This window comes from Oncorhynchus gorbuscha, linkage group LG24 (genome assembly GCF_021184085.1).
Source record: "Oncorhynchus gorbuscha isolate QuinsamMale2020 ecotype Even-year linkage group LG24, OgorEven_v1.0, whole genome shotgun sequence".
NCBI classification, from domain to species: domain Eukaryota; kingdom Metazoa; phylum Chordata; class Actinopteri; order Salmoniformes; family Salmonidae; genus Oncorhynchus; species Oncorhynchus gorbuscha.
Window position 1 is genome coordinate 26,508,880 of NC_060196.1, and position 18,856 is coordinate 26,527,735.

The window sequence follows — 18,856 nt, forward strand, 5'->3', positions numbered from 1 at the left end:
CACTCACATGGGCATTTCTAAGGCCTTCTCATCAGTATCTCCATGTCATAGATCAACTGAGTTGATTCTGTCGTTCCACCACATTATTCTAACACAAAACCTCTTCTTTGGGGAATCAGAAAGTGAAGAATGAGCTTCAGGATATAGGTGGATCCAGATGTAGGTCATTAGCTAGGGAAGGAAGAGACAGAGATGGCCAGATACCCACTGGTGCTTATCTTGAGAGCACGCTTTCATCCCCCATAAGGGAACGGATGACGAGGCTGGGACAGGACAGTCAGTTCATGCACCTGCGGTGATGATCGGCTTTGTTACGTTTCACCATCTGCACTGACACTTTTGAAAACATTCATGAATAATCTAGATGGCCTGTTTGATTTGGTCAATCTGACAGTGGCCTTTCTGAGCTCACTATCTAGTAGGGTATTTTCAGAAACGCACCAGCCAGTTACAAACATCGCAGTGTGGCATGCACTGATGTCCTTACTCGGCAACTGTTCGGGGTACACATACACTTCGTTGAACGAGAAGAACAGCACACACGGAGATGTCACCGGCCAAACTCCACTACTCACTCCAGTGTGAAGGATTTATGTTGCTGCCGTGAGACTCTTAAAGAAAGCATTTGGGACATCAAAGTCTCTCGCTTCATTTTCCCATCCCTCGGAAAATACAGATTGTTTCTAATGTCAGATTAGCCGCGATGTCCGATGATACCCTCAAAACGACATGGTTAAAGGAACCTTAAATGTGTGGCCTCCAGGGGCCTGAATGACTCACGTTAAGCGGCCCTTAGTCCTATTCTAGAAAACACGGGCACTGGGATAGTCTAGACTTTCATGCTCAGACCTTATGTTGGCTTTCATGCCCATTACAGCTAGTGCATGAGTGAGAGTTTAAACTTTGAAGACCGTAGAAGTTTCGTCATTAACCCTTTACCCGTGTGGGAATGAACATCTACGGATACATTTCAATGTTTCATGAAGAAGAAACATGAAATGCATATATGTACACGCATGGTAGCAATTTGAAAGGGAACCATTTGGAGATTGTGTTAACCGTTCACCTCGGCACGAGACTGAATCCAAACGTTACACTGGTGATTTTATGTTCATTCGACATTTACTGTACGCTTCGCTTGCGTTTGTTGATAGCGCAACCTGAAAACACTCTCGATACCGTCCGTAACACGAGGCGAATATTCCTGGAACATGTGAGGTGCAACACAACACGTGAAAGGACTATCTGGTGTCTCCAAGCGGCCACATGACACACCTCTCCAAAGTGGGCACAAAGTCATTTCAATGCGCTTTTATGACTCAAAGAAGAATCTTAAACCATACGGTTTTTTTTATAGCTCTCCTAGCTGTGGCATTGAGAAACTAGAGCAAGCACACTTGTAGTAGTTTTTTTCTCTCTCGGAACACAACCCCGTATCTCCTGCATCACACAACAACTGTTGTTTTCACGCAATCTAAAAACGGCCTATTATAAATCGCAATCTGGGTCAGGTGGGCATCATCTGAGTGATTTGTTCCGTTGCCAAAATGACTAGCCAAGTTATAAAATATCATCTTACAGTATTAGGCATTCACAGGGCAATTCAGGGAAACGCAGCGTCATGTTTGGTACGCATAGAAAGGAGTCATGCGTGCATCCAGGTGAGTGTTCCCGCGGCACATTTTTACAATAGACAAACATGGGCTCGTTCTGTTCAGAACAACCCGTGTCGTCTTGTAACTGTACATCAAAAATAGTGATCACAAACATGGGGACTGTATATGACATGGGTTTTACGATATGGAAATGTGAAGTGCACATTTGGACTGACAGGGTTTTTGTCTTCCTTGTATGACATCAAAGTGGTATTTATTATAATCGTCAACGTCTCATCTTTCAAAATACATCGAGTTCTCTTCATTTACAGCATTTCCCTCACTGAGACAACGCAACATGTGCAAAGGCTGTGCAATTAGAGGGGGGCAATTCTTGTCTCATGCGGTGCTCAAATTCAGAATGGCTTTCAGTCAAAGACCATAAAGCCCTGTAAAGCTCAGAGCCTGAGCGCTGACATAATTTATAGAGTATTACTGTACAGGCTCTTATCAGTGCCCAAATCTGCCATTTTCAACCCATATACAGGTACAGTATGTTTGTGAAGGGCTATAAACTGTAGAAGTTTCAACTGTACAGACTGTAAGGTATAAAATAGTATTTTGTGTCTCAATTATGGTTTGTAATGTGCACAAAACGAACATATTTGAATTCCCACAGTTAAATTCCCACAGAATTTCCACAGAATTCCCACAGTTAAATTACTATAGCGGCGCCAATGGCCTTGTTTTACCAACAGTAATATCTGTGTCAATAGTGCAAAATGTGCTTGCTAGCAATCTGTTGCTAGCAAGTACATGGGTTGTCATGGGTTGTCATGTTGTCTAGGTGCAGATATTTATAGGCTATACATTGCCTTGTTTTCCTATTATTTGACAGCTTAGCTGTCGTGTTAGGGTAGTAAATGCCTCTTCAGCGGAGCTCATATGACGAGTTGGATATTTAAGCAATAAGGCACGAGTGGGGGGGGGTGTTATATGGCCAATGTACGACGGCTAAGGGCTGTTCTCAGTGCCTGGACACAGCCCTTTGTCGTGATATATTGGCCATATGCCACAAACCCCCTTGGTGCCTTCTTGCTATTATAAACTGGTTACCAACGTAATTAGAGCAGTAAAAATACATGTTTTGTCATACCCGTATACGGTCTGATATATCACGGCTGTCAGCCGATCAGCATTCAGGGCTCGAACCACCCAGTTTCTAATTGTTTACATAACCAGCTAACAAGTTGCTTGTTCTATCCTGTTTCTACCAATGCAATTCATTTGGAAGCTGTCCCAGCTTCGTAACTAATCAGCTAACATTGGCGAACTCTGTAGTTAGTCTGTCGGGCAAGAAAGCAAGAGTTGATTGGAGAGAGAGAGAGAGAGAGAGAGAGAGAGAGAGAGAGAGAGAGAGAGAGAGAGAGAGAGAGAGAGAGAGAGAGAGAATTTATTATGGAAACTCCTTATTAGGAAGAGAGTATGTGTATAGTTGAAAAACAGAAAGAGAGGGAGGAAGAGAGAGGCAGTGTGAGGGGAAAGAGAGAGTTTATGTTCCTGACCACAATTGTATCCTATTTGTTGCTCCTCTCCTCTCCCTCTGTTCCTCTGTTCCTCAAGGTCAGTGAAAGTGAAGGAAGTGATGTGGAGAGTCAGGGCTCTGGAGCAAAAGGCAGGGACAAATAGGAGTTAGAGAAGAGTGGAGGGAGAGAGATGTGGAGCAAGGAGGGGAGTGAGAGAAGAGTGGAGGGAGAGAGATGTGGAGCAAGGAGGGGAGAGTGAGAGAAGAGTGGAGGGAGAGAGATGTGGAGCAAGGAGGGGAATGAGAGAAGAATGGAGAGAGAGAGCGAGAGGAGGGAGAGAGATGTGGAGCAAGGATGGGAGTGAGAGAGAGAGTGGAGCAAGGAGGGAGAGAGAAGAGTGGAGGGAGAGAGATGTGGAGCAAGGAGGGGAGTGAGAGAAGAGTGGAGGGAGAGAGATGTGGAGCAAGGAGGGGAGTGAGAGAAGAGTGGAGGGAGAGAGATGTGGAGCAAGGAGGGGAATGAGAGAAGAGTGGAGGGAGAGAGATGTGGAGCAAGGAGGGGAATGAGAGAAGAATGGAGAGAGAGAGCGAGAGGAGGGAGAGAGATGTGGAGCAAGGATGGGAGTGAGAGAAGAGTGGAGGGAGAGAGATGTGGAGCAAGGAGGGGAGTGAGAGAAGAGTGGAGGGAGAGAGATGTGGAGCAAGGAGGGGAGTGAGAGAAGAGTGGAGGGAGAGAGCGAGTGGAGGAGGGAGAGGAGAAGGGAGAGAAGAGTGAAGGAGAGGAGAAGGAGGGGAGTGGAGGGAGGGAGAGATGTGGAGCAAGGAGGGGAATGAGAGAAGAGTGGAGGGAGAGAGCGAGAGGAGGGAGAGAGGAAGGGAGAGTGAAGGAGGGAGGAGAGGAGAGTGGAGGGAGAGAGATGTGGAGCAAGGAGGGGAGTGAGAGAAGAGTGGAGGGAGAGAGCGAGAGGAGGGAGAGAGGAAGGGAGAGTGAAGGAGAGGAGAGTGGAGGGAGAGAGATGTGGAGCAAGGAGGGGAGTGAGAGAAAAGTGGAGGGAGAGAGATGCGGAGCAAGGAGGGGAGTGAGAGAAGAGTGGAGGGAGAGAGATGTGGAGCAAGGAGGGGAGTGAGAGAAGAGTGGAGGGAGAGAGATGTGGAGCAAGGAGGGGAGTGAGAGAAGAGTGGAGGGAGAGAGCGAGAGGAGGGAGAGAGGAAGGGAGAGTGAAGGAGAGAAGATTGGAGGGAGAGTGGAATAGGAGAGTGAAGAGGAGGGAGAAATGAGTGGAGTGGGAGGGAGAGGAGGAGGAAAAATAGGAGGGAGAGGACAAAGCCGAGCGAGAGGAGGAAGAAGAGGGAGGGGAAGAGGGAGAACACATCCGAGAGGGAAGCCTTCCATGGCATGTGTCTGCCCCACCATTCACCATAGTACCACACAGCCTGGGCCTAAAGTAAAAGTGGTAAGGGTTTTGGAGGTGCGAGGAACAGAGCTTGTAATGGATTACAGCAATAAAATAGGTGGGGTTGACCATGTTGACCAATTTAGGAGCTATTACAATGTTGGACGCGCCAGGCAGAAAATAGTGGAAGTATGTGTTTCGGGGGATGCTCAACATTGCCACCGTAAATGCATATATTGTGTGGGGGAACCTGCAAAGGCCCCTTCCCAGAAACCGCAGGCACTGGTCCCTGAAGGCATTCAAAATGCAGTTTGTCCATTCACTTTGTGATATGGCTACAGTGGCAGGAAGAGGGGAGCCAAGACTGTGGCACCAGGGCGTGTGGACTGAGTTGTAACTCTTTTGAAAGCAGGTGAAGTTTGAAGGGCGCCTGAGGGAGTGTTTGGTGTGCATCCGGAGTGGACGCAGGGCAAAGAGTGGGAGATGTGTAGAAACCTCCTTTGGGTGCTCTACGTGTTCTGTGCCCCTTTGCAGGATGGGGCAGTACTTCCAGAAGTTCCATGACATGTTGTAGGCTAAATGCAACCACTAAAGTGACAGTGTGAAATATGAATTTGTCCTACAAATCTCGGAACAGTTGTTGTGTTTTGTAGTGTCTCTCTTTATCTGTCTCTATCTAATACGGCATTCACTGAATTGTTGTCAAAGTAGGCTACTATTTCTACATTTTGTGTCAGGCCTGGTCTGTACTAAATCTTATTGAGAGAGGTTACATATATTTTTTAAATGGTCTCTGAATAGTTGTTTGAATTTTTACATTGTTGCAGAAGTAAGAAATGTTGTCATTCCACTAGCCTACTTTGTGTGGGTTTTGAAATACTTTCTGAATATCGTCCTCTGGTCGTATTTTAGATATGTAAATAATATTTATAAGTATTATATATTATACTTGGTACATTTTAAGTGAGTAATTTAGTCAAATTTACTACAATTTTAAATACTTTTTGTTGTTGTGTTCAGTGTTAATGTTTTTTTGATAGTGAGTGTCTTTGTCACTCCCTGGCCATAGAGGCTTTTATTCTCTAATTTGGTTAGGCCAGGGTGTGACTAGGGTGGACATTCTAGTTTCTTTATTGCTATGTTTTCTATTTCTTTGTTTTTGGCCGAGTGTGGTTCCCAATCAGAGGCAGCTGTCTATCGTTGTCTCTGATTGGGTATCATACTTAGGTAGCCTTTTCCCCACCTGTGTTTTGTGGGTCGTTGTTTTCTGTATAGTTTATTTGCCTTAGAGAACTGTTCGTTTTTCACTTTGTTTTTTTGTTCGAGTGTTTTGATCAATAAATATCATGAACACTTACCACGCTGCGCTTTGGTCCATGCCTTCCGACGAGAGACGTAACAGTTTTTACACAATGGAAGACAAAATTACTGTTATTGCTATTGACACTAATGTGGTGTCATATTAAGGAAGAGGTTGTGCTCTTTAAAACTAAGTTAACTTGTAATTGTCATTTGTACTTTGTTTTTGAGCGACTTTATGTTTATGTTTATTTGAAATGTGTGAGAAAATTCCCAGTAATCTACAGTAGCATTCTAGAATTATCTTGGGGTATAAAGGGCTGAAGCTGAGAGAGAGAAATCACTTTAATGTGTATAACATATTCAAAAGATTGGCACTTACAAATAGGGAAATACTCAACTGTCATATTGCTTGCCTATATAAAGGATGGATTTCAATGTTTCGTGAACATACAGTACAATAACACAGACAGAGCAGAGACAGTTCAATCCTAAAACTGTGACATCTTTCTACCCATCAGCCATCAGGGAAATGTCTACCACGTGGAAATAGTCGTTCAGTGCAATATCCCTGTCTCGGCATTCATATAAAAGCTAAGTGTAGCGTTGTTTCAGGCCCACTTTCAGATACAACGGAGCTCCCTTTGGCTGTGAAGTACAACAGACTGATTTAAGTGTCACACTAGGGTACAGGAGTTTGGAAAGAACATGACGAGTCTGGAACCTACATGGTTCGGAAACACCGATATTATAACGTATTGAAACAGTCTGAATCGATAACCTCAGGCTCGTGGCACGACTTGGATGGCAAGTATTTCTCTTTGGAGACCTGTGCCTTTAATGGTGATACACTGTAGTACTCTTCAAACGCTTCACAAGCAGCTTGTACTCTTTATAACAGTTTGCCAATCCGTTAAAACGAATCGGTGTAAATAGTTGTCTGATATGCCTTGCTTGCACCCTGCGTAAGTCACCTTGAGAGACCCCGGTGGAAGTGACGCCGGTGGCCCTCCAGAAACTTAAGCTCAGCGCTCATCAACATATGGCCAGTCTCCCAGGGAATGTGCCTGACCCAGGACTCAATCTGGCGAGGGTCATAAAACGGAAAGTACCAAGGAGAAACAAGATTACACAAACACGGCCCATCATGTAAAAATACCACATGGGAAGAAGCAAAGTAGCCCAATGTGGGTGTTAAGTTATTCCCCTGTGCTTTTCCAGACAGTGAGAAGCAGAGGATTAGAAATCAGGAGAAAGAAAATAGTGTCCTTCAGTGGTAGAAAGTGAGTAGAGAGGCATATACCCTTGAGGGGAATTGGGAAAGCGATGATGAAATGCATTAAAGTGCATGCTATGCATGCAGTGCTGGTGTGCTCCACTGGTGTGCTCCACTGGTGTGCTCCACTCTTGGTTAAATGCCAAAGTCAGATTTTCATGACATCTGACCAGACACAAAAACACAAGTCATCCGAAAAAAATGCACTCAAATTCAATCTGAAACAATGCAATGTCATTTGAATGGAAAAAAAAAATAGAATATATGTTCCATCTAAATACAGCAGATAAATACAAATAGCTTTAGGCCAATGAATCACTCTGTTTCTTTGATCGAAATTCACGTTTGTTAGATAGGAATATGGGCTATTATCTGAGTCAGAGGAACCAGTTCAGCTTGGCTTAGCAGCAGCTGGAGGACTTGGTTAAACTCCACACGCAGCCCATTGGCTGAGGGTTACTCCAAATCCATCAAGGTTAGCCATAACTGTGGTGTCAGGTTTAACCTCTTACCTGGACTGCGGATCATTATCAGAGCCATGAGTGGAAAGGTGGTAAAGGTTGTGTGATTGATTTACGCATTGCTTGTTGCTTACTTATACCATGGCATTGTTGAATACTCCTTTCTGATTGGCTTGAAGGGCATTCTAGAGTGTGCATGATTTCCCTTTATAAACTGGGTGGCTTGAGCCCTGAATGCTGATTGGCTGACAGCCGTGGTATATTTACGCAATAAGGTTCGAGGGGTTGTGGTATAAGACCAATAAACCACGTTTAAAGGTGCTGTTCTTAAGCATGACGCAACGCGGAGTGCCTGGATACAGCCCTTACCACAGACCCCTGAGGTATACAACAAACCCCCGAGGTGCCTTATTGCGACTATAAACTGCTTACCAACGTAATTAGAGCAGTAAAAACAAATGTTTTGTCATACCCGTGGTATACGGTCTGTTACACAACGGCTGTCAGCCAATCAGCATTTAGGCCTCAAACCACCCAGTTTATAACATACCGTTTGTGCTCTGTTGTAGCCTAGCTTATCTCTGGCTAATGGGTGTCTGGGTTGCATTTCCCACTGACGGGCCCCAACCATCTGAGAAGCCTCAAGTGGATACGGTAAAGGAGCTATTACTGTCGATTAGCACCTCACACTACAGCACAGGGCACCTTGAGAATGATGCCAGCAAATGTGCTAACGCCTTCTTATCGCCAAAGGACAGTGAAGGGGGGATTTAATACGTTCTCTGAAACTCAATGCCCAGGACTTTAATGGGTTGCTTAAATTGAGGTTGCATATAATTCTTTACAAACAGCATACATATAGAATATAACTCATTGTCTCATTGCCCCAGCTTCAGCCAAAATGTAGTGGGTTGTTTGTATATAAGTCACTTCGAGACAGTGAGTGAGACCATGAGAGGATACGAATTAGGAGAGCAACTCAGGCTGAAATCAAAGTTACCTTCTACAACCTTTACCCTCACAGCTAGATACAAGGCATTTACCAAATCGTGATTCTCTCTCTCTCTCTCTCTCTCTCTCTCTCTCTCTCTCTCTCTCTCTCTCTCTCTCTCTCTCTCTCTCTCTCTCTCTCTCTCTCTCTCTCTCTCTCTCTCTCTCTCAACGTGGCAGAATGGGGATCGATCAATAGGCCCCTGGTCGGCTGGAATGGAGGTCCAGTGCTATGACTCATTATTGAAGCCCTGCTGGGTGCTGATTCCAGGGCTTAACTGATCCATGGACAGAGTGTGACTGCCATGTACCAAAACGAAATTGCTCCCTATTCCCTATATACTGTAGTGCACTACTTTTGACCAGAGTCCAAAGGGAATCACACTCTAATCCAACCAGTCCACTGCCAGGACCCAAAGCTGTCCTCTCTGTTTCTCTCTCTTTCTGTCAGAATGCTGTTGTGTTGATTTCATTCTGTTATCCTTTTCCAAGGACATAGTTAGTCTTGTGTACACAACCTGAAACCAAACCAACCATCTCCAACCCAAATCATTGCATATAAAACCAGTGCCCAAAATCATTTGGCAAGTAGAGCCAATACACCACTTTCTGTCCATCAAAAGCTCCTAGGCTCAACAAATTGACAAAAGTGAGAAGCGTGCCCACTGGTGAAAACTCTAAAGACTTGGCGTTTTCTTTGTTTCCAAAACTCCCTAAAATCTATCTGATTTAGAGTATTGTGCAGTAATGAAAATAAGGACTTCCAAATTCCAATTGGCTCCTATTGTTATGCTTTTGGTGCAAATGCAGATCTTCCAATTTAATTGACTTCTCTCTCTCTCTCTCTCTCTCTCTCTCTCTCTCTCTCTCTCTCTCTCTCTCTCATCCCCTCTCATCCTCTCTCTCGTCCTCTGCCTTAACGTGACAGAAGGAGGATCGATCAATGGGTCAGCTGGGATAGAGGTCCAGTGCTTTGACTCATCACTGAAGCCTTGTAAGGAAAGAGGTAAATGATAGTCAATGAACTAATCACTGATCATATCTTGATGTGATTGGCCTGACTGAAACATGGCTTAAGCCTGATGAATTTACTGTGTTAAATGAGGCCTCACCTCCTGGCTACACTAGTGACCATATCCCCCGTGCATCCAGTAAAGGCGGAGGTGTTGCTAAAATTTACGATAGCAAATTTCAATTTACAATTTAAAAAAAATGTTTTCGTCATAGCAGCCGAGGTGAGTAAGACATTTAAACGTGTTAACCCTCGCAAGGCTGCAGGCCCAGACGGCATCCCCAGCCGCGCCCTCCGAGCATGCGCAGACCAGCTGGCCGGTGTGTTTACGGACATATTCAATCAATCCCTATACCAGTCTGCTGTTCCCACATGCTTCAAGAGGGCCACCATTGTTCCTGTTCCCAAGAAAGCTAAGGTAACTGAGCTAAACGACTAAGCACTCACTTCCGTCATCATGAAGTGCTTTGAAGACTAGTCAAGGACCATATCACCTCCACCCTACCTGACACCCTAGACCCACTCCAATTTGCTTACCGAAATCCACAGACGATGCAATCTCAACCACACTGCACACTGCCCTGGACAAGAGGAATACCTGGAGAATGCTGTTCATCGACTGCTCGGCAAACACCATAGTACCCTCCAAGCTTAAAGCTCGAGACCCTGGGTCTCGATGTGCAACTGGGTACTGGACTTCCTGACGGGCCGCCCCAGGTGGTTAAATGCTGATCCTCAACACGGGGGCCCCACAAGGGTGCGTTCTGAGCCTCTCCTGTACTCCCTGTTCACCCACGACTACGCACGCCTCCAACTCAATCATCAAGTTTGCGGACGACACAACAGTGGTAGGCTTGATTACCAACAACGACGAGACGGCCTATCCTCACACTCAACGTCAACAAAACTAAGGAGATGATTGTGGACTTCAGGAAACAGCAGAGGGAACACCCCCTATCCACATCGATGGAACAGTAGTGGAGAGGGTAGCTAGTTTTAAGTTCTCGGCATACACATCACAGACAAACTGAATTGGTCCACTCACACTGACAGCGTCGTGAAGATGCCTCAGGAGGCTGAAGAAATTTCACAAACTTCTACAGATGCACAATCGAGACATCCTGGCGGGCTGTATCACCGCCTTGCTCCGCCCTCAAAAAAGAGGGTGTGAGGACTGCACAACGCATCACCGGGGGCAAACTACCTGCCCTCCAGGACACCTACACCACCCGTTGTTACAGGAAGGCTCATCAAGGACATCAACCACCCCAACCACTGCCTGTTCACCCCTGCTATCATCCAGAAGCGAGGTCAGTTTTACAGGTGCATCAAAGCTGGGACCGAGAGACTGAAAAACAGCTTCTATCTCAAGGCCATCAGACTGTTAAATAGCCACCACTAACATTGAGTGGCTGCTGCCAACACACTGTCATTGACACTGACCCAACTCCAGCCATTTTAATAATGGGAATTGATGGGAAATGATGTAAATATATCACTAGCCACTTTAAACAATGCTACCTTATATAATGTTACTTACCCTACATTATTCATCTCATATGCATATGTATATACTGTACTCTACAACATCGACTGCATCCTTATGTAACACATGTATCACTAGCCACTTTAACTATGCCACTTTGTTTACTTTGTCTACACACTCATCTCATATGTATATACTGTACTATACCATCTACTGTATGCTGCTCTGTACCATCACTCATTCATATATCCTTATGTACATGTTCCTTATCCCCTTACACTGTGTATAAGACAGTAGTTTTGGAATTGTTAGTTAGATTACTTGTTGGTTATCACTGCATTGTCGGAACTAGAAGCACAAGCATTTCGCCACTCATTGAGTTATGTGACAAATAAAATTTGATTTGATTTGATTTGATTTGAGCTTCTAGTCATGAAATTCCTACTCCCTAATCACTTTTTATAGGACCTTGTAGTCATAGCAGATAATATTCTAATCTTTGGTGACTTTAATATTCACATGGAAAAGTCCACAGACCCACTCCAAAAGGCTTTCGGAGCCATCATCGACTCAGTGGGTTTTGTCCATGTCTCTGGACCCACTCACTGTCACAGTCATACTCTGGACCTAGTTTTGTCCCATGGAAAAAATGTTGTGGATCTTAATGTTTTTCCTCATAATCCTGGACTATCGGACCACCATTTTATTACGTTTGCAATTGTAACAAATAATCTGCTCAGACCCCAACCAAGGAACATCAAAAGGCATGCTATAAATTCACAGACAACACAAAGATTCCTTGATGTCCTTCCAGATTCCCTCTGTCTTACCCAAGGACGCCAGAGGACAAAAATCAGTTAACCACCTAACTGAGGAACTCAATTTAACAATACCCCGCAATACCCTAGATGCAGCCCTAAAAACAAAAAACATTTCTCTTAAGAAACTAGCTCCCTGGTACACAAAAAATACCCGAGCTCTGAAGCAAGCTTTCAGAAAATTGGAACGGAAATGGCACCACACCAAACTAGAAGTCTTCCGACTAGCTTGGACAGACAGTACCGTGCAGTATCGAAGAGCCCTTACTGCTGCTCGATCATCCTATTTTTCCAACTTAATTGAGGAAAATAAGAAAAATCCGAAATTCCTTTTTGATACTGTCGCAAAGCTAACTAAAAAGCAGCATTCCCCAAGAGAGGCTTTCACTTCAGCAGTGATATATTCATGAACTTCTTCGAGGAAAAGATCATGATTATTAGAAAGCAAATTACGGACTCCTTTTTAAATCTGCGAATTCCTTTAAAGCTCAGTTGTCCTGAGTCTGCACAACTCTGCCAGGACCTAGGATCAAGAGAGACGCTCAAGTGTTTTAGTACTATATCTCTTGACACAATGATGAAAATAATCATGGCCTCTAAACCTTCAAGCTGCATACTGGACCCTATTCCAACTAACTACTGAAAGAGCTGCTTCCTGTGCTTGGCCCTCCTATGTTGAACATAATGAATGGCTCTCTATCCACCGGATGTGTACCAAACTCACTAAAAGGGGTAGTAATAAAGCCTCTCTTGAAAAAGCCAAACCTTGACCCAGAAAATATAAAAAACAACTGGCCTATATCGAATCTTCCATTCCTCTCAATTTTAGAAAAGGCTGTTGCGCAGCAACTCACTGCCTTCCTGAAGACAAACAATGTATACGAAATGCTTCAGTCTGGTTTTAGACCCCATCATAGAACTGAGACTGCACTTGTGAAGGTGGTACAATACCTTTTAATGGCATCAGACCAAGGCTCTGCATCTGTCCTCGTGCTCCAAGACCTTAGTGCTGCTTTTGATACGATCGATCACGACATTCTTTTGGAGAGATTGGAAACCCAAATTGGTCTACACGGACAAGTTCTGGCCTGGTTTAGATCTTATCTGTCGGAAAGATATCAGTTTGTCTCTGTGAATGGTTTGTTCTCTGACAAATCAACTGTAAATTTCGGTGTTCCTCAAGGTTCCGTTTTAGGACCACTATTGTTTTCACTATATATTTTACCTCTTGGGGATGTCATTCAAAAACATAATGTTAACTTTACTGATGACACACAGCTGTACATTTCAATGAAACATGGTGAAGCCCCAAAATTGCCCTCGCTAGAAGCATGTGTTTCAGACATAAGGAAGTGGATGGCTGCAAACTTTCTACTTTTAAACTCGGACAAAACAGAGATGCTTTTTTATAGGTCCCAAGAAACAAAGAGATCTTCTGTTGAATCTGACAATTAATCTTAATGGTTGTGCAGTCGTCTCAAATAAAACTGTGAAGGACCTTGGCATTACTCTGGACCCTGATCTCTCTTTTGAAGAACATATCAAGACTGTTTCAAGGACAGATTTTTTCCATCTACGTAACATTGCAAAAATCAGAAACTTTCTGTCCAAAAATGATGCAGAAAAATTAATCCATGCTTTTGTCACTTCTAGGTTAGACTACTGCAATGCTCTACGTTCCGGCTACCCGGATAAAGCACTAAATAAACTTCAGTTGGTGCTAAATATGGCTGCTAGAATCCTGACTAGAACCCCAAAATTTGATCATATTACTCCAGTGCTAGCCTCCCCACACTGGCTTCCTGTCAAGGCAAGGGCTGATTTCAAGGTTTTACTGTTAACCTACAAAGCATTACATGGGCTTGCTCCTACCTATCTCTCTGATTTGGTCCTGCAGTACATACCTACACGTACGCTTACGGTCACAAGACGCAGGCCTCCTAATTGTCCCTAGAATTTCTAAGCAAACAGCTGGAGGCAGGGCTTTCTCCTATAGAGCTCCATTTTTATGGAATGGTCTGCCTATGTGAGGGACGCAAACTCGGTCTCAACCTTTAAGTCTTTACTGAAGACTCATCTCTTCAGTGGGTCATATGATTGAGTGTAGTCTGGCCCAGGAGTGTGAAGGTGAACGGAAAGGCTCTGTAGCAACGAACCGCCCTTGCTGTCTCTGCCTGGCCGGTTCCCCTCTTTCCACTGGGATTCTCTGCCTCTAACCCTATTACAGGGGCTGAGTCACTGGCTTGCTCATACCGTCCCGAGGAGGGGTGCGTCACTTGAGTGGGAGTCACTGATGTGATCTTCCTGTCTGGGTTGGCACCCCCCTTTGGTTGTGCCGTGGCGGAGATCTTTGTGGGCTATACTCAGCCTTGTCTCAGGATGGTAAGTTGGTGGTTGAAGATATCCCTCTAGTGGTGTAGGGGCTGTGCTTTGGCAAAGTGGGTGGGGTTATATCCTTCCTATTTGGCCCTGTCCGGGGGTGTCCTCGGATGGGGCCACAGTGTCTCCTGACCCCTCCTGTCTCAGCCTCCAGTATTTATGCTGCAGTAGTTTATGTGTCGGGGGGCTAGGGTCAGTTTGCTATATCTGGAGTACTTCTCCTGTCCTATTCGGTGTCCTGTGTAAATTTAAATATGCTCTCTCTAATTCTCTCTTTCTCTCTTTCTTTCTCTCTCTCTGAGGACCTGAGCCCTAGGACCATGCCTCAGGACTACCTGACATGATGACTCCTTGCTGTCCCCAGTCCACCTGGACGTGCTGCTGCTCCAGTTTCAACTGTTCTGCCTGTGATTAGTATTATTTGACTATGCTGGTCATTTATGAACATTTGAACATCTTGGCTATGTTCTGTTATAATCTCCACCCGGCACAGCCAGAAGAGGACTGGCCACCCCACATAGCCTCGTTCCTCTCTAGGTTTCTTCCTTGGTTTTGGCCTTACTAGGGAGTTTTTCCTAGCCACCGTGCTTCTACACCTGCATTGTTTGCTGTTTGGGGTTTTAGGCTGGATTTCTGTACAGCACTTTGAGATATCAGCTAATGTATGAAGGGCTATACAAATACATTTGATTTGATTTGATTTACATATTTGAAATGGTCGGCTGAAATGGAGGTCCGATGCTTGGACAGTAACATTTTGCATAACTTGAAACAGATTAAAGATTCAAAAGTTTGTGAAGACAAAGGTCAAATGTTTATAAATGGGGAAAAGCCTGAGAAAAGTAAAACTATATCTAAACATGACTGCCAACAGTTTTCTGTTCTTTATGGGAAATTCGATCTTACTTCATCCATCAGATACATTAATTCTTATGTGATTGGAATCATTTATCTGGTTGGAATACTTTGCCTATCCATCTACTATACATGTATTATTAACCAATGACAGAGAGATCTCACACATCAATTCAAGGGCTTCAACAATATCATGTATTAAACGAAACACAATCCTCGGCAACCAAGGTAACACGCTACTAAAAATGTACAGACAATGACAGACAGGTAAAAAGTTTAAGATAGGAGCCAATTTCACAAGAAAGCCCAAAATAAGTTAACATAACCAAGAAGCAATTAATTTTTGATATCCTGTCTTGTAAACATGAACTTACTCGAAATATGACAAGAGGGACGGAGAAAGTGTTTGCTTTGAATTTCAACTCTCCTCTCCGAACGGCCGCAGGGATCTCGTCCAACAGAAATGTTTACATTTCTCTTTCAGATTCGGGTGCTGTGATGTGGAAGGCTTGCTTGTTATTACAATCAAGATTCTGCAAATGATTTCTTAGAGTTGGTCTAGACCAGGATTATTTGGCTATCTTATATGACCATATTCCAGTAGCAACACCCTGATGAATCTCCAAAATCCTTTACTACTGGCTTTTCTATACTTGCCCCATGTATAGTAATACATTAGTATTTTCACCCGGTCTGAAAAACTCGATAAGGAACAGTAGTATTCTATTAATCACTCATCATATAATTCAATGATATGATATTATAGTAATAACCATATATTGCTGTTTTCCTTCCTTCTGTTGAGCTCAGGTCACTTAGCATCAGTCATGTGAATTCATCAAGAGAGAAAATAAATATTGTGCAGCCTTGATTGTGTGTGGATGTCTATTTTCGCAAATCCTTGAAATTAATTACCCCAATTAATGATGTGTATCTGGACGTATGGGAGAGGAAACATACGCATTCATCCAAGACATGGGAATGAAACCAAAACAACAAAACAAACTCAACAAATTCAACTGCCCTCGTACTGGACCCCTAGTTCTCTAGTTTTCCGAGGAATCGAGCTTGTCATTCTCTCAAACATGGGAACGTTTCCACTGGGCTTCATCCAAGTAGGAACGTGGCCGCTAATGGCTGAGTAAACCCTTCGGCACTGCTGTCTCAATCTTCCTAGCCGTAGAACACACAGGAATATCAACCCACGGGACGTGGGTGATTCGATCCAAACATTTGGGGTATCTTTATCTCTGCCAGCACATTTCAGACATAGATGGAATTAGTTTGCCTCATGATAAAGTTGGTATGTGTGCAATCTCAAAGTTTGTGAATATGGTAAGCCTTTCTCATCACAAAATAATAACCACTATGTTCCCTCACTGCCAGTGTCAGCTAAACACCTATCAGAGCTGATGCCTCTTCTATTCAAATTGAACTGCCATTTATTGCAAGGTATTGTTACATTCAGCGGCATGTCCATGTTTATCTTTCCCCCTAGCATCCCGCTAAGTGAAGAAGCGATCATTTAGAGACTCTCAAGTCATCCGGGGTTACCCCCACAAACAGAGAAACCTCCTATATAAACTCCCAAGTCAAACCATGGCCCCCCTTCCCTCCTTTGCTATGGGTTCATCACACAACCAGCCACACTGTTACATCAGGTCTAAATGATGAGACACTTCTCCTTTGCCTCCTCATCCCCATCTCACAGCTAGACTGGACAATGTATCATCTGCAGCTGTGCGGGTCTGGACTCTGGACAGGGGGCTTCGATGTTATGCGTCTGTGCTGACAGCGGTAGTCATCGTGCCCCAGAGGGGGGGGTTTCAATGGCGTGGAGGCCGCAGAGGCAGTCACTGGAAACAGGCCCTTTTTTCCTCAGTTGCGGTGCCTACTGAACAGCAGTGGAATGAAAACAAAGCAGCAGGGAGAGGTACAGTAGCCTTCACCAGATGGAGCTGCTTTGGTCTGACCTCAGGTCATTCCGGTGTAACGATGTCTATAATATTCAGTATTTACACAATCCAAAAAATGTCACAAGTCATAAGATATGCCATTGTTCCTGCAATTGTACAGCTAGTTTCAAATCCTAACCAACAACCCAGAGATCACGTTGTGTAAAATAATAACTATAAATAATAATGATACTTTTTTTTCTCTAATCTGCAATCCACATGTCAACATGGAGAGAAAGCAGTTACTTTCAAGCAAAACCCCAACCCTTGGAGCTGTGGAAGCTCAGCTCATAGTCATATCATATGGAATATATCCCCAGGCAGACCAGACCGGCACAGTTAGAGCTCGGTTTAAACCCTGTAACATCATCATAACCCAGCGTGGTCCTCTCCAGTCACTTCCAGCTCTGACTCCTCAGAGGGGTCCCTGAGCGGAGCAGCAGAGGACCAGAGCATACGCAGCACAATGTCGCCTTATCCCGAGGCTTTCATCTGGCTGGACCTCTGTTTATTTTTGCTTTCTCAGACTGAAGTGCAAAAAGAAGTGTGTATACACACAGTGACAAGCAGGGGAGAGATCAAATTATCGAAACCAGCGCACCCCAAAGACCATCATCCCCCGGCTGAGCTGAAGTATAAGGGACGCTTAGGGATCCTTTCCCCTAAACTATGGTTACCATATTATAGTATGCTATAGAATACTCCAAAATCATTATGTAATATTTGAGAGCCCAATTGTTGTTATTGATTCCTCTTACATTGGAAAATGTGACTACCAATAGTCACCTACAATATAGCATTATTGAAATGTCCCGAATAGGTCAAAAAATGTAACAAGGTAAAGTAAAGTCAAAGAAAACGCTATATTAGTATGCAGATTGACACTATGACATACAATACTACACGTTAAGAAGTTTGAGAACTTAATGCATAATGTTTCAAACTCAAGGAATGAGTTCTGGGGGCCTACAGAGGCAGATCCCACCTGACCATCTACGGACCACCATTAGTCAGACTGAATCTCATCCCCTGCTCCTCCAGTCCATCCAAACACAACCCCTCCAGACCTGCTGAGGATTAACCCCCGCAACCCCAGCCTGCAGCTCCCCCCGGCAGTAAAGTCCACTCAAACAAACATCTGCACCCATTTATGAGTAAACAGGCGTAAAGCTCCATTCGTTTTCCAGCTACAGGCATGTGTTCTGGGGCTGTCTTGTTGAGTGATTCTCTGGTCGTGGTCCGCATCAGTCTGGTAGTGACTGAATTTCTACCCTCGACAACAGTTACACCTCTTGTTGAAAGGTGTAACTGCAATTTACTAGAAACACTTACAGTTTCATAGTACAAGAGGTTATGTCTTATCCTGACCCAACAAAGCTTGCTAGGGCTCTATCATAAGGGTAATTGAGGCTACATTTAGTACAGTTATTCTCTAAAAGGTCAGGGTGTTAGGTGGATTGACCTTTGACTCCTATTTTAAGCAGAGGTCGAAAATGATGTGACAGGGAAGAAAAGGGGAAGGGGGGGGGGCAAGCACACTATCGACATCTTCACCAGTCATCTCCAGTTGGCTCTGCCAGCCACAGCCCTGGTATTGTGTGGAATGTGAGAAACCTGGCTTGGGTCCCAGACAAGGCAAACACAGTGCTGGACAGGGTTAAGATATTCTCCAGAGCTGTTCCTATGTTGGGTCTGTGTATGTGTGTGTGTCTGTGTGTGTGAGGGGTGTGGATGAGGTGTCACGCCGATCACAGCTCTAAACCGTTAACCTGGGACTCAAACACGTCCCACACACAAGACAAAACCACCCA

General features: G+C 44.3%; 1 protein-coding gene across 2 annotated transcripts in view; it reads right to left on the bottom strand.

Moving 5' to 3' along the window:
- LOC124012920 (angiopoietin-1-like) overlaps window positions 1-18,856 on the bottom strand; it is a 61,592-nt gene that overhangs the window by 35,103 nt on the left and 7,633 nt on the right. The window lies entirely within an intron of this gene.